This window comes from Budorcas taxicolor, chromosome 5, assembly GCF_023091745.1.
Source record: "Budorcas taxicolor isolate Tak-1 chromosome 5, Takin1.1, whole genome shotgun sequence".
NCBI lineage: Eukaryota > Metazoa > Chordata > Mammalia > Artiodactyla > Bovidae > Budorcas > Budorcas taxicolor.
The window spans coordinates 128,069,972-128,092,292 of NC_068914.1; positions in this window are offsets into that span (position 1 = coordinate 128,069,972).

Here is a 22,321-nt window from a genome sequence, read left to right on the forward strand (position 1 = left end):
ACACGACTTAGTGACTAAACCACATCCTGGACAGTGATTGCTGGGTTGTGGGCATACATGTGTTAGCTCTGCTAGATAATGCCTGCCCCAGTTGTTTTTTCAGATCCCATGGACAGAGGAGCCTGGTAGGCTGCAGTCCATGGGGTTGCTAGAAGTCTGACACGACTGAGTGACTTCACTTTCACTTTTCACTTTCATGCATTGGAGAAGGAAATGGCAACCCACTTCAGTGTTCTTGCCTGGAGAATCCCAGGGATGGGGTAGCCTGGTGGGCTGCTGTCTATGGGGTCGCACAGAGTCAGACACGACTGAAGCGACTTAGCAGCAGCAGCAGCAGCAGCAGCAGCTTATAGAAGTTTCTGTTCTTCCATAGTCTCACCAAAAGTTGATATTATCATACTTTTAAAGCACATTTGGTGGGTCTTAAGTGGTATCTCATTGCATTTTAAATTTGTGTTTCCCTGATTACTAATGGTGTTGAGAATATTTTTAATGTTTAATGACTACTCAGTTCTGATTTTTTGCCCACTTTCCCATTGGAATGTTTCATTTTCATTAATTAACATGCAGGCCTTCTTCCCTTTTAATTGTGAAATATACATAAACAAAACTCCACAAAACATTTATGTACAACTTAGTAAAAAATTTCAAGGAAATATGCACGTAAGTACAACCTATGTCAAGAAATAAATGTTTCCAGTAGATGCAGGGAGGGGATCAAGATGGTGGACGAGAGAAGGACGCTGAGCTCACCTTCCCCAGTGCACACATCAAATTTACATACATCTACATATTGCAGGAAGGGAGATCCATTCCAGGGCCTGATAGTGGGCTGTTGTCTAACACTGGGAAATGAATTGTCTGAGGAGACACATGGGCTGACTAAGCAAGAGACTTTGTTGGGAAAGGACACCTGGGCAGAGACCAGGAGGATAAGGGAACCCAGTAGAACTCTGTCATGTGGCTCACAGTCTCAAGTTTTATGGTGATGGGATTAGTTTCCGGGTGTCCTAGGCCAATCATTCTGACTCAGGGTTCTTCCTGGTGATGCATCCATTGCTCAACCAAGATGGACGCCAGTTAGAAGGATTCTGGGAGATGAAAGGACATGTGACATCTTCTTTTGACCTTTCCCAAACCCTTCTGGTTGGTGGTGGCCTATTAATTCCGTATTCCTTACCAGGACCTTGTGTCATAACTCATGCAAATGGTACTATGGTTCCTGACTAGAGTGGGCAGTTTCAGTGTGTTACCCCTAACATACATGTGGAGCAAGTCTCACTGAAACAAACTGGAGACTGGCAGAAAGACTCTTCTACAACTAAGACTGTAAAGAAAGATCTACCTGGAACCAGGTAAGAAGGGAAGGAGCAAACACCAAGGCAGGGCCTACACAGAAGAGGAGGGGAATTACACAAGCTCAGAGATCCTCCCTAGGCATTGAGGGATCCAAAGCATGTATTGGGGCTCCCACCCTGGGATCCAACACCAGGAAAATGAGTCCCCTTATTTGGTTTAAAAACCAGTGGGACTTACAGGAGGGCTGTAGGAGACCAAGGCTTCATTCATGAAGAGTGCACACACTTACTTCCCTGCACAAGGCGGGAGACGCAGATTAAAACTGCCCAGGGCTCTGGCCAGTTCCCACCCCCCAACCCTCGAGCCCCAGTGCATACCCTCACCAGGGAGAAGGCTGCCGTACCAAGGAGAGTGCACACTTCGGGTGGGGGGACAGAGCCAGCTGGGAACCAGTAGTGCACCTGAGCGGGGTGTGGGTGGGCATTGCTGATGCTCTTGGAAGCAGTGGATCTGGATCACTCTGCAGGTCAGATTGGCATTCTGGGACCATGCCAGTATGTACCCTGGCTGACACTGGGTGCCCACTCTGGCCCACTTCCTTTAGCACTGTTCCCCACTGAGTTGAAGGTGCTATCGCCAGGAGATGGGAGAGTGCACATTTACAGGGAACAAAACCAGGTCGGACAGAACCTTGGGGCTTCTGACCTAGCATCTTAGGACCCAAGCTCAGCCTAGATAGGATGGTGACACCCGCTGAGCATAGGAGAAGCCCCAGATCACACATGGCTCTGGCTCCAGCCTCTCCATTTTCAGCCCCACCTACCACCAAGGTAATAGCTGTCATCACACCTCAGGGAAGGCGGGGCTCATCCTCACTTCAGATCCAGCTCTCCACCAAAGTCACTGGGCACATGAGGACTGCATAAGGATGCTCCCACGCAAGGAAACTCCTTCAAGACCTGGACAGATAACTATTTAATCCAATTTCATAGAGACAAGAGGTTAAAGAATCCACCTGCAATGCAGGAGATACAGGAGATGTGAGTTCAATCCCTGGGTCAGGAAGATCCCCTGGAGGTGGGCATGGCAACCCACTCCAGTATTCTTGCCTAGAGAATCCCATTGACAGAGGAGCCTGGCAATCTACAGTCCATAGGGTCGCAAAGAGTCAGACACGACTGAAGCAACTGAGAATGTGCATAGAGACAAGATTAACAAAATAAGACAGAAATTTGTTTCAAATGAAAGAACATAAAAACCTCTGGTTGAGGGCGGTGGAGGGGGAACTAACAAAACAGAGATAAATAATTTACCAGATAAAGAGTTCCAAATATAAGTAATAAGAATGCTAACTGAACTTGTGAAGAGAATAGATAAACAGAGAATTTTTAACAAGGAAGCAGTGAAGTGAAAGTGAACATGAAAGTGAAGTCGCTCAGTTGTGTCTGACTCTTTGTGACCCCGTGGACTGTAGCCCACCAGGCTCCTCCGTCCATGGGATTCTCCAGGCAAGAATACTGGAGTGGGTTGCCACTCAGAGCTGACGAATACAATAACTGGAATGAAAAGGAAAGAATTGATAGCAGACTAAGGGATACAAAAGAATGCATAAGTGATCTAGGAGATACGACTAATGGAAATCACCCAAACAGAAAAGCAAAACAAAAAAATAATTTTTAAATGAAGACAATTTCAGGGACAATATCAAATAGATGAAAGGTTGTTGCTGAACCACGCAAAGACACCAGGATTCTTGGCCTCCGGAGGAGAAGAATTCAATCCGGGGCTAGAGACGAGGCTTGATTGCTCAGAGCTTTTGTGTAATAAAGTTTTATTAAAGTATAAAGGAGATAGAGAAGGCTTCTGATAGGCATCAAAAGGGGGCAGAAAGAGTATCCGCTTGCTAGTGTAAGCAATGGAGTTATATACTCTCCAGTGAATCAAAAGAATGTCTGGAGGTTGTAAAGACCTAACCAGACCTACTCCCATAATTTACATTTTAAGATAACAGGATTAGCCAGAAGGTTTAATCCAGAGACTGTCCTCAGGCAGGATACATTATTGTTATATAATCCTAAAGAATGTAGAGGGGGGAAAAAAGTTTGTCCTTTCTTCCTCCTTGAGAATTCCAGACCCCTCTCTCCTTGGGGACCCCTAGACTTCTTATCAACATGCCTAGGAAATGACTCTCTCAGTATACTAACATTCACACTGTAGAGGTCTCAGAAGAGAGAGAGAGAAAAGGGAAGAACATATATTTAATGAAATTGTGGTGAAAATTTCCCATACCTGAAAAAGGAAATATACCTCCAGATACAAGAAGCAGAGAGTGTCTCCACAAGATGAATCCCAAAAAGCCTATAGCAACATAAAAGTAAAATAGCCAAAGTTGTCAAAGAGATAATTCTAAAGTCAGAAAGATAAAAACAAAGGGTCACATACAAGGGAACCACCATAATGCTATCAGCTAATTTTTCTACAGAAACATTGCAGGCCAGAAAAGAGTAGCATGATATATTTAAAGTACAAAGGGAAAAACCTACAACCTAGGATACTTTACCCAGCAAGGTTATCATTCAAAATTGAAGACGAGATAAGGAACTTCCCAGAGAAGCAGAAGCTAAAAGAATTCAACGAAACTATACCACACTACAAGAAGCATTGAAAGTGGAAGTCTAAGTAGAAAAGAAAAGGCTATAATATGAAGCAAAAATTTATAGGAAAGGAAAAATCCCATTAGTAAAGGCAAATATATACTAAAGGTTGTGTATCAATCACTTAAATAAGCTAGCCTGAAGATTAAAAGGCAAAAATTGCAATATCAATTATAACTGCAACAAATAGTTAAGGGATAAGATAAATATGGTGTCAAAAACACAAAAATGGAGGAGGGGAGTAAAAACAGAAATCTTTTAGAATGTCTTTGAACTTAAATAACTATCATTTTAAAAGTAGGTATGGGAGGCTGTGTAAGTATGGGACATGATCAAATCTATGTTTCAGGAATATTACCTTCCAGATTTTGTGGAATTTAGGAGGTCAGCTGTATAGTGAGTATTAGGGTTGACTTGATTGATAGTAACCCCAAATAACACTACTTTGAAAAGCTTTGTCTACCTGAAATAAATACAACATTATAAATCAATTGTACTCCAATAAAATCTTTTTTTAAAAGTCGTGTCCAGAGACACAGTTCAAGGTCTAATATGGTATCAAAGGCTCCCTGGTGTCAAAGACTCAGTGTCTTGCATTGCTTTTCTCATGAGTGGTCCCAATCTAATGCCCAAGATGGCAGTATCCACATTTCAAGCAGCAAACTTCAGTAGGGACACAGTAAAAGAGGTCAAAGTATGGCCATCAACAGTCCTTTAAAGAAGATTCCAAGGAACTGTCACATGACTCTTCTACTTACCTCCCATTGGCCAGAACTTAGTCACATGGTCATACCCACTGCAAGATAAACAGGGAAGTGTAGCAGAAAAAATGGAAGTGCAGGCAGCTGGCAGTTCTTGCCACTGAGAAACAAAATATTGGAAACAAGAGAGGAGCAATAACTACTGCAGACTACTGTAGTACTGCAGTAAGAAATAATAGGGACTATGTTTGTGAGGATGAAGTGTGAAGGCAAGATCTAAGAGCTGTCTGGGAAGCAGATGGCTTAAAAGATGGTGATCTAGTGGTTGGGTTGATGGCTCTTGATTTCTGGCTTGAGGGACTGACTAAATAGAAGTCATACCATGGGGAATTTTCACTATCACAAAGCAGATAGAAGGAAAAAACAAAATGAGGGGGGAAAGGCAAAATAGTTTGGATTTCACTTAAAAGCAGGAGAGATACAAATATCCAAATAACATAGGATGCTGGACATTTCCTTCTAGCCAAGAGAGTGGAATATGAAACTTCCAGACCTGATTGTCACCAACTAGAACAACAGTGGGCAAGTGATTTCATCCTCTGGACCTTAATTTTCTCATCTATAAAATGGCTTCCCTGGTGGCTCAGACAGTAAAGCATCTGCCTGCAATGCAGGAGACCCAGGTTCAATCCTTGAGTCAGGAAGACCCCCTGGAGAAGGAAATGGCAACCCACTCCAGTACTCTTGCCTAGACAATTCCATGGATGGAGGAGCCTGGTGGGCTACAGTCCATGGGGTTGCAAAGAGTCAGACATGACTGAGCAATTTCACTTTCATAAAATAGGAAATTTCCACCAGATAATGTCTAAGTTTTCATCAGCTGTAGAACTATTTGATTCACCAATCAATCACCTGTGCTAACCATCGGGATGAAGTGCACAACCTTGCATCACTCCAGCCCATGCATTCTGTGCCAATGGAGAAAGTAAAGAGGTTATATCTTTAAGTCCAAGTAAACACAATTTCCTGTGTAATTGCTTCATATCTCTTTTCAACTTGGCTGTTGGAAACCTAGTTTTGTGTGGTCAGATGGTATTAAACTTTGGCAAATTTACAAAGTCTCTTATTAAAGTGGGAGTAGTTTTGTGAAACTTCACTTCAAGATCATTTTAAAAGGTTTTACTTGGTAAGAAAAGATTATTTTTCCTATTATGTACATAAGTCTACATGGGGTAGTTGAAAATATCTCCCTTGAGTTAAGAATTTTCCCTTTTGGCTGATCAAGTGTCATTGTTCCATCTACTACAAAGGATTAAAATGACTTGCTTCATTACAGAGCAAAATAATGGCCACAGCATGTGATTTTGGTAGAAAGAACACTTTGTAATTGCTAATTTCCTATATCCAAATTCAGCTGAAGATTGCACCCTGAGTCGACAGTGCTTTGCAAGTCTTAACAACAGGACTGAAGGACTCTACCAGGCTTTGTAAAATGCCAGTCAATCTAGACTAGCAGGGAGTTTGCTGAGAATGAGGCTTTGAAAGGAATATTCAAATCCAAGACCCCAAATGCTTTATGGAGATGTGAAAGAGTCCGCAGGACACAACTGGTAGACTCAGGTGTTGGCTTTGGCTCGTGTCTCTCTTCTCATCTTCATTGTGTTCTATGCCAATTGGCAGCTGTCCTCAAGGTCAGACTCTTTTTTAAAAACTCAGCAATTTAAATGAAAGCCAGTGGTGCTTTCAGCAGGTATAATCCCTTTTACTTGAAAAGTGTTTCAGCTAGTATTTCTTTTGATACAAAAAAGTTTGGAAATCTGATATAAGTATAATATTTTCAAACTCATCTCTCACACCAAATTTACATTCCACAGCCAAAGAAAAATATTTTTTACTGAATAAGTATCAGATCCCCATCTACAATGAAAACACACATTTTCTAAGTAGCCAAAAGAAAACAAATGATAATGAAACTATGATGATATAATCAAATTTGATGCCACAGTTTTCTATCCCTCTAGTCCCCAAATAATCAACCTTGTCTCTCGTATTTTTTAATGAATTATTCTTTGCATTCGAAAACCAGACCTTAAAGTGCAAATATCTTTACTCTTTGTCAAAGCATTCCATGTAGATCCATTTGTGGAATGTGGGAACTGGAGTTACAGCTGATACCACTGAAACACTGCACTTCCAATTAGGTCTATAAAATATCTTGAATTATGTAAAATCTGTGAATTCTCAAAATCCAAAACACTGTGTTATGACTTTTGCTGATCAAGAAGTGGAGATGTGTGCAGGAACCACGGTGCTATAGGGCAAAGAGAATTGGCTCGGTATAACCACTGAGTCATACTCAAGGCCAAGTTTGTCCCTAACTAGCAGGGTGATCCTAGCAGAAAGTGAAGAGGAACTAAAAAGCCTCTTGATGAAAGTGAAAGAGGAGAGTGAAAAAGTTGGCTTAAAGCTCAACATTCAGAAAACTAAGATCATGGCATCCGGTCCCATCACTTCATGGGAAATAGATGGGGAAACAGTGGAAACAGTGTCAGACTTTATTTTTTTGGGCTCCAAAATCACTGAAGATGTTGACTGCAGCCATGAAATTAAAAGATGCTTACTTCTTGGAAGAAAAGATATGACAAACCTAGACAGCATATTCAAAAGCAGAGATATTACTTTGCCAACAAAGGTCTGTCTAGTCAAGGCTATGGTTTTTCCTGTGGTCATGTATGGATGTGAGAGTGGGACTGTGAAGAAGGCTGAGCACCGAAGAATTGATGCTTTTAAACTGTGGTGGTGCAGAAGACTCTTGAGAGTCCCTTGGACTGCAAGGAGATCCAACCAGTCCATTCTGAAGGAGATCAGCTCTGGGATTTCTTTGGAGGGAATGATGCTGAAGCTGAAACTCCAGTACTTTGGCCACCTGATGGGAAGAGTTGACTCCAGTACTTTGGCCACCTGATGGAAAGAGTTGACTCATTGGAAAAGACTCTGATGCTGGGAGGGATTGGTGGCAGGAGGAGAAGGGGATGACAGAGGATGAGATGGCTGGATGGCATCACTGACTCGATGGACGTGAGTCTGAGTGAACTCCGGGAGTTGGTGATGGACAGGGAGGCCTGGCGTGCTGCGATTCATGGGGTCGCAAAGAGTCGGACAGGACTGAGCGACTGAACTGAACTGAGCAGAGTGATCTTGGGTAACTGGCCTCTCTCTCACCAATAATTTCTAAATGTTTCAGTAACTCTTTAAGTGAGAAAAATCATCACTATGTCACATATATGAGATAGGCTACTTATCCTGTCTATATCTATCTTATCTGTTGGATTTGGCATAGAGTTCGAGTTCTTCCATAGCATCTTATGATTTGTTTTCAAAACGAATGTTTTGGCCAACCGAATACCTATCTATCTATCTATCTATCTATCCATCTATCTATGTATCATTCATCTACCTATCAGTAAACTAGTAGCTTAATTCCTAAATCCCTGAAGTCATCTTGTCTTCTCATCTCTCACTCCTCACTTCTAATCTACCACCAAATTCTGCCAACATTTCCTTCAGAATATACCCAGAACCTGACCCTTCTTGTTGCCTTCATTGTTCATGGTGGTGACCAGCCCTGTCAGCTCTCTTTGGATGACGGCATTGACCACCTCCCCTGATTTCTCTGCTTCTTGCTCTCCTTCAAGGTATTTTCAACACAGAAGCCAAAGTGACTTCTTAAAAACAGAAGTCAGATCCTCTCAGTCCTCAGCTCAATGACTGATCAGCCCCTGAGGATCTGGCCTCCCTCATCACTCTCTAGCCCGTTTTCTGCCTCTGCCCTCTCTGCCCCAACCTCAACAGCCTCTTGCCAGACATGCCGCTGCCTCAGAGCTCTGCATTGCTGCTTCCTCTGCCAGCAGAGACTGGTTCACCAACCCAAGTTTGAGTTAATGTGGGCAAAATATTTGCATTGAATCACTGGGAATGAAAAAGATATAGTAAATCTAGAATACATTCTTATAAAGTAAGTGTTAGTAAGTGTTAGTTGCTCAGTCATGTCTGACTCTGCAGCTCCATGGACTGTAGGCTGCCAGGCTCTCCTGTCCATGTAATTCTCCAGGCAAGAATACTGGAGTGGGCTGCCATTTCCTTCTTCAGGGGATCTTCCCAACCCAGGGATTGAACCCGGGTCTCCTGAATCTCAGGAGGATTCTTTATCGCCTGAGCCACGTTCCTAGCAAAGGCACAAACTTTACAGGACTGAGTGACAAATTGGAGAAAGGGATTAAAAAGGGTAAAAATATCTGTGTTCCTATATGAGCCAAGGATATTTTAAAATATTTTTTATATTATTTAAATAGCATTATATATTATCTTCCAAAGTTTTTCAGGTGTGGAATTAGTATACATTTCAAGTTCAGCATTTCAAAGTATCTTCTAACTCTAAAATACTATAATTAACAAGTACTATAAAATAATTATGTAAATCAAATACAGATATGCTTTCTCACATGACTGTGCTTATAGAATATTGATACAGTCTTATATGACTTCCCTTGTGGCTCAGCCGATGAAGAATCTGCCTGCAATACGGGAGACCTGGGTTTGATCCCTGGGTTGGGAAGACCCCTGGAGAAGGAAAAGGCTACCCACTCCAGTATTTTTGCCTGGAGAATTCTCGGACACGACTGAATGACTTTCACATTCACTTATTTAAATACTAGATTTATATTGCTGTATTTAACAAAAATAAAATTTTCAGTGACATTCACTTATTTAAATATCAGATTTATGTTACTGTAGTTAAGAAAAAAATTTTTTCAGCTATGTGGTTTTATGAGAAGTATTTTTCTACTTTTCAGAAATAATTTACTAAGAACCAATGAAGTTTTAATTTTAATCTTGAGCATTCCACCTTTCTCTTGCTAGACTGGATGTGTGTGTGTGTGTGTGTGTGTGTGTGTGTGTGTGTGTGTGTTATGTGTGTTTAATGAATCCATTAGTTCATGCAGAAGCCAAAAAATTAAAGTGGATCACCAATTTCGGGCGACTAAGCTACCTATTATTTCTTGTATGCATAAAGATGGATGTTTTTTAACCTATGTGATGTATTTCAACCTACATGGATCAGATATAAAAAGGTTTTCTGTGCCTGTCCCCTGATCCAGTGCCAAGGAGAAAAGACGTTTAAATAATTCTAACTTCTTAATAGCTTATCCAGACAACAAAGCCTCTGCCTTTGGATAATGCTACAGTTTCTTTAAAGTAGTGTTTGCACAGCACTTTAGAAGAGCTATTATTAAAAATGCAGGTCTTTGAGGTTTGTTTCAAACCTTCTGAAAGGTATTTCTAGTGCTGAAGCAGGAATCTGCTCCCTAGTTGACACGCATATATTAAAATTTGAAGATTACTGTAAAGAAGGTATTGCTTGAGGATTCTAAGTCAATATGTTGAAAACATTCCTTTAACATTATCAGTCATGTTTTGTGTTAGCTACTAGGCTGTGTTAAGGGCTCTGGGTATTCAGTTGTTATTGGATTATTGTTATGTAACTGACAGCTTTATTCAGCTAATTTATATACATCCCTCATTCAAAGTATGCTATTTAATGGTTTTTAGTATGTTCATAGAGTTGTGCAACAATCCTAATCATTAATTTTAGAACATTTTAATCCTTCTCGAAAGAATCTTCACACCCCTTAGCTATAATGTCTTTCCTCCTCAGCCCAAGGCAAGCACTAACCTAGCTTCTGTGTCTATAGATATATGGTGAACATTTGTGTACAAGTTTTGGGGTTAACATATGTTTCATTCTCTTAGGCTTTTACACTGAGTGGAATTGCTGGGTCTAATTGCAACTGTATGTTTAACTTTTTGAGCAACTGCCAAACTGTTTTGCAAAGTAGCTGTACCATTTTACATTCCAGCCAAATGTTTGAGAATTCTGATTTGTCTACATTCTCACCAACACTTACTGTCTTTTTGATCATAGCCTTTCTAGACAAGTGGTATTGATTGGCAGTTCCCTAATGACTATGTCAAGCATCATTTAAAATGTTTATTGGCCACTTGCGTATATTCTTTAGGGAAATGCCTGTTCATATCCTTTCCCAGTTTTTTAATGAGTTTTTAAAATCTTTTTATTATTGAGTTGTAAGGATTTTTTCACATAGTCTAGATAGTCCCTTGTCAGATGGATGATTTGCAGATATTTTGTGTCATTCTATGGATTTTATCATTTTCTTGGTAATGCCTTTTTTTGTACACAAGTTTTTAATTTTATTGATTTCCCATTTGTTTCTTCTCTTGTTGCTCATATTTTTTTTGTCCTAGCTAATAATTTGTTTCCAAGTTCAAAGTCATGCAGATTTACTCTTTTGTTTTCTTTCAAGAGTGTTATCGTTTTAGCTCTTAACGTTTAGATTTTTGATCAGTTTGAACTAATTTTTGTACATGGTGTGAAGTAGGGGTCCAGCTGCATGCACATGTCCAGTTGTCCCATTACCATCTGTTGAAAAGATTATTCTTCCCTTTATTGAATGGTTTTGTTGTTTAGTCGCTAAGTCGTGTTGACTCTTTGGCAACCCTATGGATTGTAACCCTCCAGGCTCCCCTGTCCATGGGATTTCCCAGGCAAAAATACTGGAGTGGGCTGCTGTTTCCTCTCCAAGGGATCTCTCTGACCCTGGTATCAAACCTGAGTCTCTTGCATTGGCAGGCAGATTCTTCACCACTGAGATAACAGGGAAGCACTTGAATGGCTTTAGCACCCTGTAAAAAGTCAATGATTCATAAATGTGAGAGTGTATTTCTGGACTTTCAATTCTATTACTGATCTATTATATATTCATCCTATGCCAGTAGCATACTGCCTTGACCACTGTGGCTTTATGATAAGTTTTTAAAATCAGGAAGTGTGAGTCCTTCAAGTTTATTCATCTTATATTAATAAAAGATTATTTGGTTATTCTGGGTCCTTTGGGTTTCCAAATGAATTTTAGGATCAGCATGTCAATTTCTACAAAGAAGTCTGGCAGGATTCTGATAGAGATTTCACTAAATTTATAGATCAGTTACAGAAGTAAAGCCATTTTAACAGTGTTAAGTCTTCCAATCTATAAACATAAAATGTCTTTCTATTTATTGTTCAGTTGAGTTCAGTCGCTCAGTCGTGTCCCCATGAACCGCAGCACGCCAGGCCTCCCTATCCATCACCAGCTCCCAGAGACCATCCAAACCCATGTCCATTGAGTCAGTGATGCCATCCAACCATCTCATCCTCTGTCGTCCCCTTCTCCTGCCCTCAATCTTTCCCAGCACAGGGTCTTTTCTAATGAGTTAGCTCTTCGCATAAGGTGGCGAGTTTCAGCTTCTAGATCAGTCCCTCCAGTGAACACCCAGGACTGATCTCCTTTAGGATGGACTGGCTTGACATCCTTGCAGTCCAAGGACTCTCAAGAGTCTTCTCCAACACTACAGTTCAAAAGCATCAATTCTTTGGCACTCAGCCTTCTTTACTGTCCAACTATCACATCCAAACATGACCACTGGTAAAACAATACTTTTGACTATACAGACCTTTGTAGGCAAAGTAATGTCTCTGCTTTTGAATATGCTGTCTAGGTTTATCATAGCTTTTCTTCCAAGGAACAAGCATCTTTTAATTTCATGGCTGCAATCACCATCTGCAGTGATTTTGGAGCCCCCAAAAAATAAAGTCTCTTACTGTTTTCATTGTTTCCCCATCTATTTGCCATGAAGTGATGAGAACAGATGCCATGATCTTAGTTTTCTGAATGTTGAGTTATAAGTCAGCTTTTCACTCTCTTCTTTCACTTTCATCAAGAGGCTCTTTAGTTCCTTTTTGCTTTCTGCTATAAGGGTGGTGTCATCTGTATATCTGAGGTTATTGACATTTCTCCCAGCAATCTTGATTCCAGCTTGTGATTCTTCCAGTCCAGCATGTCTCATGATGTACTCTGCATAGAAGTTAAATAAGCAGGGTGACAACATACAGCCTTGACATACTCCTTTCCCAATTTGTAACCAGTCCGTTGTTCCATGCCCAGGTCTAACTGTCGCTTCTTGACCTACATACAGATTTCTCAAGAGGCAGGTCAGGTGGTCTGGTATTCCCATCTCTTTCAGAATCTTCCACAGTTTATTGTGATTCACATAGTCAAAGCTTTTGGCATTGTCAATGAAGCAGAAATAGATGTTTTTCTGGAACTCTCTTGCTTTTTCGATGATCCAGTGGATGTTGGCAACTTGATCTTGATTCCTCTGCCTTTTCTAAAACCAGCTTGAACATCTGGAGGTTCAAGGTTCACATATTGCTGAAGCCTGGCTTGCAGAACTTTGAGCATTACTTTACTAGCATGTGAGATGAGTGCAATTGTGTGGTAGTTTCAGCATTCTTTGACTTTGCCTTTCTTTGGGATTGGAATGAAAACTGACCTTTTCCAGTCCTGTGGCCACTGCTGAGTTTTCCAAATTTGCTGGCATATTGAGTGCAGCACTTTCACAGCATCATCTTTCAGGATTTGAAATAGCTCAACTGGAATTCCATCACTTCCACTAGCTTTGTTTGTAGTGATGCTTCCTAAGGCCCACTTGACTTCACATTCCAGGATGTCTGGCTCTAGGTGAGTGTGAGTGATCACACCATTGTGATTATCTGGGTTGTGAAGATCTTTTTTGTACAATTCTTCTGTGTATTCTTGCCACCTCTTCTTAATATCTTCTGCTTCTGTTAGGTCCATACCATTTCTGTCCTTTATCGAGCCCATCTTTGCATGAAATGTTCCCTTGGTATCTCTAATTTTCTTGAAGAGATCTCTAGTCTTTCCCATTCTGTTGTTTTCCTCTATTTCTTTGCATTGATCGCTGAAGAAGGCTTTCTGATCTCTCCTTGCTATTTGGAAATCTGCATTCAAATGGGTATATCTGTCCTTTGCATTTCGTTTCTCTTCTTTTGCCGCTATTTGTAATGCCTCCTCAGACAGCCATTTTTCTTTTTTGCATTTCTTTTTCTTGGGATGATCTTGATTCCTGTCTCCTGTACAATGTCAGGAACCTCCATCCATAGTTCATCAAGCACTCTCTCTGATCTAGTCCCTTAAATCTATTTCTCACTTCCACTGTATAGTCATAAGGGATTTGGTTTAAGTCATACCTGAATGGTCTAGCGGTTTTCCCTACTTTCTTCAATTTAAGTCTCAATTTGGCAAGAAGGAGTTCATGATCTGAGCCACAGTCAGCTCCCAGTCTTGTTTTTGCTGACTGTATAGAGCTTCTCCATCTTTGGCTGCAAAGAATATTCTCAGTCTGATTTTGGTGTTGACCATCTGGTGATGGCCATGTGTAGAGTCTTCTCTTGTGTTGTTGAAAGAGGGTGTTTGCTATTATCAGTGCATTCTCTTGGCAGTACTCTATTAGCTTTTACCCTGCTTCATTCTGTATTCCAAGGCCAAATTTGCCTGTTACTCCAGGTGTTTCTTGACTTCTTACTTTTGCATATCAGTCCCCTATAATGAAAAGGACATCTTTTTCTGGTGTTAGTTCTAGAAGGTTTTGTAGGTCTTCATAGAACTATTCAACTTCAGCTTCTTCAGCTTTACTGGTCGGGGCATAGACTTACTTGGATTACTGTGTTATTGAATGGTTTGCCTTGGAAACTAACAGAGATCATTCTGTCATTTTTGAGATTGCATCCAAATACTGCATTTTGGACTCTTTTGTTGCCCATGATGGCTACTCTATTTCTTCTAAGGGACTCCTGCCCATAATAGTAGATATAATGGTCCTCTGAGTTAAATTCACCCATTCCAGTCCATGTTAGTTCGCTGATTCCTAGAATGTCGACATTCACTCTTGCCATCTCCTGTTTGACCACTTCCAATTTGTCTTGATTCATGGACCTAACATTCCAGGTTCCTATGCAATATTGCTCTTTATAGCATCGGACCTTGCTTCTATCACCAGTCACATCCACAATTGGGTACTGTTTTTGCTTTGGCTTCATCCCTTCATTCTTTCTGGAGTTATTTCTCCACTTATCTCCAGTAGCATATTGGGCACCTACTGACCGGGGGAGTTCCTCTTTCAGTATCCTATCATTTTGCCTTTTCATACTGTTCATGGAGTTCTCAAGGGAAGAATACTGAAGTGGTTTGCCATTCCCTTCTCCAGTGGACCACGTTCTGTCAGACCTCTCCACCATGACCCACTCATCTTGGGTAGCCCCACGGGCAATGCTTAGTTTCATTGAGTTAGACAAGGCTGTGGTCCTAGTGTGATTAGATTGACTAGTTTCTGTGATTATGGTTTCAGTGTGGAAGCAACAGTTAGAACTGGACATGGAACAACAGACTGGTTCCAAACAGGAAAAGGAGTACGTCAAGGCTGTATATTGTCACCCTGCTTATTTAACTTATATACAAAGTACATCATGAGAAATGCTGGGCTCGAAGAAGCACAAGCTGGAGTCAAGATTGCCGGGAGAAATATCAAGAACCTCAGATATGCAGATGACACCACCCTTATGGCAGAAAGTGAAGAGGAACTCAAAAGCCTCTGATGAAAGTGAAAGAGGAGAGTGAAAAAGTTGGCTTAAAGCTCAACATTCAGAAAACAAAGATCATGGCATCTGGTCCCATCACTTCATGGGAAATAGGTGGGGAAACAGTGGAAACAGTGTCAGACTTCATTTTTTTAGGCTCCAAAATCACTGCAGATAGTGACTGTAGCCATGAAATTAAAAGACGCTTACTCCTTGGAAAGAAAGTTATGACCAACCTAGATAGCATATTCAAAAGCAGAGACATTACTTTGCCGACTAAGGTCCATCTAGTCAAGGCTATGGTTTTTCCAGTGGTCATGTATGGATGTGAGAGTTGGACTGTGAAGAAAGCTGAGCACCGAAGAATTGATGCTTTTGTTCTGTGGTGTTGGAGAAGACTCTGGAGAGTCCCTTAGACTGCAAGGAGATCCAACCAGTCCATTCTGAAGGAGATCAGCCCTGGGATTTCTTTGGAGGGAATGATGCTGAAGCTGAAACTCCAGTACTTTGGCCATCTCATGCAAAGAGTTGACTCATTGGAAAAGACTCTGATGCCGGGAGGGATTGGGGGCAGGAAGAGAAGGGGATGACAGAGGATGAGATGGCTGGATGGCATCACTGACTCGATGGACGTGAGTCTGAGTGAACTCCGGGAGTTGGTGATGGACAGGGAGGCCTGGTGTGCTGCGGTTCATGGGGTCTCAAGAGTCGGACACGACTGAGGGACTGAAATGAACTGAACTGATCTGAACCTGATAGTTACATGGTTGGTTCCCCTGGCAATCAGCCCTCATCCTTAGATGGGATCCAAAAGTCACCTAATTAACATAACAAAAAAACGTTGATCACTGTCATCACTTAGGCAGGCAATTCCAAGGGTTTTAGAAGCCACTTCTGATTATGCTGATAATATGGCTGCTGTTAATGTACTAGGGATATATTAGAGGGCCAGGACTGCTTTTTCTTAGTCAAAACAGGAACTGTTTTTAACCCCTAAGGCATCTAGTTTTAAAAATCTGAATCCATTTCCAATGGTGGCATCTCTTTTGCTGATGAAATCTGAGGAGCAATTAGGTAGTTCTGTTGGTTAGTCAACTGTCAAGATTGGTAGCATAATCATAGGTATTTTCACAAGATCTTCTTATTCCTCAGTAAGGAAACATTTCACACTTCTTGGGTATGGGTCCCATGCTACCAGGGGTTTTATATTTTCACATGGACAAGGAGGGATAGAAGCAGAATTGGGAAAGAGGTTTTCGTATATAAGAATAAATGTATTTTCTAACCTAGATTTAACTCTTTTAACATCAATTATTTCTATCCATCAATTTTCCATGTTAGAAAGTAAATTCCTAGGATAATATTAAAAGAGTTTAATCAAAAGAGTTTGGAACAATTATTTTTTTCTATTAAATTTCATGACTTAGAGGTATTCAACATTTATTTATCTCAGAATCACCTTTCCTAGTTCTAACAGGTTCAGAGGGCCAGAGAAATAAAACAACTATGATTACATCACCAGTCTTGACAGTTGGTTTATCAGCTGCACTAACTAGTTGCTCCTCGTATTTCATCAGCAAAAGAGATATCTCCCTTGAAAATGGATTAAGGGAACTTCCCTGGTGGGCCAGTGGTTAAGATTTTGCCTTCCAATGCAGGGGGCACAGGTTCCATCCCTGGTTGGTGAGTGGAGAGCCCACATGCTGCACAGCACAGCCAAAAAATAAAAATGAATGAAATAACAGTAAGAATAATAAAATAATTTTTAAAAGAAAATGGATTCAGATGTTTTAAAACCAGATGCTTTAGGGCTAAAACAATAGTAATTTCTATTTTGGTGAGAAAAAAACATTGGGCCTTTAATTTATCTCTGTTTTAAGTGTTAGTCACTTAGTCATGTCTGACTCTTTGCCACCCCATGGACTGTAGCCCGCCAGGCTTCTCTGTCTATGGGATTCTCAAGGCAAGAATATTGGAGTGGGTTGCCATTTCCTTCTCCAGGGGATCCTCCTGACCCAAGAATCGAACCTATGGATGATGAACTGTACCTATTCTATACCATATATATGGATATCCAAATATATGTATGCATATACATATGTATGGGGTTTCCCTGGTGCCTCAAATGGTAAAGAACCTGCATGCAATAGGGAGACCCAGATTTGATCCCTGGGTGGGGAAGATCTCCCAGAAGAGGGAAAGATTAACCATTCCATGGGGATCATGAAGAGTTGGACACAACTGAGTGACTAACACTTTCACTTCACTTTCATGCACATGTATATTTTTAACTTCATAGACAATTCACAGCCTAAGGAGGAAACACTTTGAAACTAAGATATATCATTGTTGCTTCTTTAAGAGAAAAATTTATTTTAGATTTATGGTTTGAGTCAACTCATATGTCACATAATTTATAAATATCAAACATACTCAGAAACAAAGTTTGGCTTATTTGGATATTTCATTGAGCTAATAAGCCCAAGGGTAGATCTTGATTGACTTATAGGTGAGTTTGATTAGCAAATATTTCTGAGACGAATCTTCAAAGAGCATTTGTATTACTTTGCTCTAGTGAATTCCAAGATTTCATGCTGTCATATAGTAACAGGCTGCACATAAAAAACTTAGTACTGACTCGGCAAATGACAGCTGGGGGAACTGCTCAGTATCGGTGCATAGTCTGAATTGGCTCTAGTCTACACCAATGGTGGTGAGTCTTCATTAGAATATTTTAAAACTTTCTTGTTTACATGGTTTTGCATTAAACCGATTCACATACACATGGAATACATTGTATGATCAGTATCTCAACTATTTGTATTTGGTGACCGATCCTCATGAGCTTCCCCCCACCAAAAAAACTACAGAGTTGAGTAGTTTGTTTGAGGCATAGTCTCACCTACCAGAGTGTCACTGCTTTCCTAACCATGACGCATCTAAGTCCCCAAACTAAATCTGCTTGCCCAAAGGCACTACTGTAGCATTTCGCTCAAACCTGCCCTTCCATGTGCCGGGACCACTTTGCCTCCTCCTCTCTGGTGGCATTTAAACTCCCATTTAAGGAAACATCATGTTTTAGGAATTTAGGTTTGTCCACAGTAGTGTAAAAGTGATCAGCTACTCTTCCCAGTCTGTGTGTGTGTGTGTGTATACGTGTACACACATACCAAGGTGCTCTGTGATGTAAAATGCTTGCACGGATGACCTGCTTCCTGTTTTGTTCTGTGAGGTGGGAAAGGAAGACAAGCAAGCAGATGTGTAATCAGGAAGGTGAGCAGTGCAAGAAGCCTCTCAGGAAGTGAAGCTGAGGCACTAGCAGGTAGAAGGAGTCAGTCCACTGGGACTAGAGAATGGGTTCTCGCCATCTCCTCTCTAATCCCAGGGAGTCTCCTACACGGGCTCCATTAAGACAGGATGGGGAGACCAGCATGGACCCTCAAATGCCCTATGCTCTTAGAATCTATTTTCTGAATGCAAGGGTCCTTCCTAGCGGGTCTCTGGAAGAGAAGCATCTGGTCCCAGTCAAAAGGTCAAAGAAAGAGAGGTTTATTTTTACTTTCTATCTCCCTCATTGAGTTTATTACAGACCTTCTCAATACATATTGGAAACAATGTATTACCTCAATTCTAAGATGATTTTTTTTCACAATTCAACACCTCTGAAACTGAGATGCATCCTATCATCATTGGCAATTTACAGGATTGATGTTGCCTGAATTGAATTTCTTATATGAGCATGTATTTCCACTAGGGTCACTACGGACCTGAGACCACTTTAAATTAGATTATCTCCCTGAGTTGTTTGCAACACACTGGTGGTGTGAATGCAGATCTCATACCTATGTGAGTAAAAGTTATTGTTCTGAATCTCAGGGAAGAGTTTTCTTTTCTTTCGCCTACCAGGGCTGAGGTTGAAAAATGAAATTGTCCCTTGGGGACTCTGACTTTATGCCAGGGTCTCTTATGAGATTCCCTATCCTAGACTTTTTTCTTGGTAGTTGATAAAATAATGGCTTATCTTATAGCCAAAAGAATTTAAGAAATTTCATAGTGGAATTTAAAATGCTTGTCTCCAGGGAGAAGCATTTCTTCCCAGTTTCTTACTTGAATTGAAAATTGAAATTGGTTGTCTCCAGGGACAAGCATTCTTCCCAGTTTCTTACTTCTGAGCAGCAACACTGCCTTCTTCAGGTCTTCACTTGTCTTTCAGAGCCTTCCAGTCCTCTCCAAAAGAGCCAGGTAATCACCCTCCAGATGAATGATTCACTGTGTAATTTGTGGATATAATGGGATTTGTTCATTTGTAATTTCATCAAGATATAATTTTTGAGTAAATATTGTTATAATGCTATAATTACCACTGTGGTGAATTTGTTCATTTTCTTTTGCAAATATTTATAAGGTTATCTATTCTATGCACTGGAGAAGGAAAAAAGATGCCCAAGAAATGGCCCCTGACTTAAGGGAGCTTTGAGTTTGCTATGATTGGATAAGGGATGTGCTAAATAACTGTAATGTAAAGTAATGTAGAAAGTGATAATACTAGGGGGAAGGAATGGAAAAGCTATCCCATGATATTCAGGAGAGAAAGAAATCATTTCTAGTCTGAGAGAATCAAATAATACTTTATGGGTGATATGAGTTATAATATTAAGGGGGAAAGTAATAAGGATCATCTTTTAAAATGCTTTGTGCACTTAGTCACTCAGTCGTGTCTGACTCTATGTGACCCCATGCACTTTAGCCCTCCAGGCTCCTCTGGCTGTGGGATTCTCCAGGCAAGGATACTAGAGTGGGTTGGCAAGCCCTCCTCTTTGCCATGCCTCCTCCTCCTTTAGTTACACTATTTTATGTAATCCTCTATGAAATCAAAGTAAATTTCATTTTACAGCTGAGAAAACTAGTTTTGAAAACTGAATAGCTTTTTAGAGGCATAAGCCTTGTTGTTGGGCTTCCCTGGTGGCTCAGAGGTTAAAGCATCTGCCTGGAATGCGGGAGACCCGGGTTCGATCCCTGGGTTGGGAAGATCCCCTGGAGAAGGAAATGGCAACCCACTCCAGTATTCTTGCCTGGAGAATCCCATGGAGGGAGGAGCCTGGTAGGCTACAGTCCATGGGGTCGCAAAGAGTCGGCACAACTGAGTGACTTCACACACACAAGCCTTGTTGGGAAGGCTGGTGCTTATCAGTGGGAATAGTCGGAACAAAGGCAAGGATGGGGGAAAGCCAGGGGCACATGCACAGATACTACACAGATCATCGGAAGCCTAAAGGCAAGTGATAAGAGAGATAAACCGAGTACTTTGTTTTAGCTAGATAATCAAGGAATCAATGAGAGTTGTCATGGAGATAGAATAAAATAGCCTGGTAGATGGTTTCCTGAAGTTCTAACAAAGGAGGAAAGTGAAAGCGAAGTCACTCAGTCGTGTCCAACTCTGCAACCCCATGGGCTGTAGTTTACCAGGCTCCTCCATAGATGGGATTCTCCAGGCAAGAATACTGGAGTGGGTTGCCATTTCCTTCTCCAGGAGATCTTCCCGACCCAGGGATTGAACCTGATTCTCCTGCATTGTAGGCAGACACTTTACCATCTGAGTCACCAGGGAAGTCCCTAACAATGGAGGAATAGTTGTCACAGATGAGGCAGTGATTCGGGGATTGCGTGTCTAGGAGAAAGTAATACTAGAAGAAATAGAGAGCACAAGAGAATATGGGACATTACGGTCCTGTCCTAATGAGCTTAATTATAAGTATCCAAATACTGTCTGTGCCAGCAGAGTAAGAGTTTAGGAGAAAGGGCCAAGCAATTGTAGGATGTAATCAATGGTAAGGCTAGTGCCCATGGAGGGATAATCTTACATCAGAGTGCTTCAAACTCAAATATGGTTCAGTGAGGTACCATGATATACAAAAAGTGATCCTCATACATGGACCTTGGTGACTCATGAAGTACGGGGAGACTCATTCTCATCAAGGAAGACATTTCAGTCCCCAATGAGAGAGACTGAGAGCAAATCTGAACCACAAGGAAAAGGACTGATTTATGCTAAAGGGGGCTTCTCTAGTGGCTCAGCTGGTAAAAAAAATCTGCCTGTAATGCGGGAGCTTTGTGGTCTTTCAATGGAAGACTGAAATGTTATGCTCTCCACCTCTCTGCTGCTGCTGCTGCTGCTAAGTCGCTTCAGTCGTGTCCGACTCTGTGCAACCCCATAGACGGCAGCCCACCAGGCTCCCCTGTCCCTGGGATTCTCCAGGCAAGAACACTGGAGTGGGTTGCCATTTCCTTCTCCAATGCATGAAAGTGAAAAATGAAAGTGAAGTCGCTTAGTCGTGTCTGAACCTCAGCGACTCCATGGACTGCAGCCCACCAGACTCCTCTGTCCATGGGATTTTCCAGGCAAGAGTACTGGAGTGGCTCCACCTCTCTAGGGATCTGTTGATTTCAAAGCACCCTGACATCAGGCATAAAGAAGTCAAAGGATTACATTACTTCCAGTCCATGTTTGTTTACAGAGAAGGTAACTGATATCTACTGCCAGCCTGAATTCTCATTTATTCTAAATATATGTATATATATTTATTTTTGATGACGCTGTTTGGGTCTTTGTTGCTGTGCATGGGCCTTCTCTAGTTGTGGAGGGGGGGATACTCTCTAGTCAAGGTGTGCGACTTCTTGTGGTGGCTTGTCTTGTTGAAGAGCGTGGACTCTGGGTGCATGGCTTCAGTAGCTGTGGCTCCCAGGCTCCAGAGTCCAGGCTTGGCAATTGCGGCTTAGTTGCCCCATGGCATGTGGGATATTCCCAGACTAGGGATCAAACCGGTGTCCCCTGCAATGCAAGGCAGATTCTTAACCACTGGACCACTAGGGAAACCCTCATTAATTCTAGAACAATTACAGGTAGCTTGAGTAGGGTTGGAAAAATCTGAAACCATCAGTAGGCAGTTGAAATTGCTCGATTAGTTTAAGAGGAGAGCATAAACAAGAGGTTTTAAAGTCATGAAGATACAATGTGTGTCTGCTCGGTCATGTCCAGCTCTTTGAAACGCCCTGCACTGTCGCTTGCCAGGATCCTCTGTCTGTGTAATTTTTCCAGGCAAGAATACTGGAGCAGG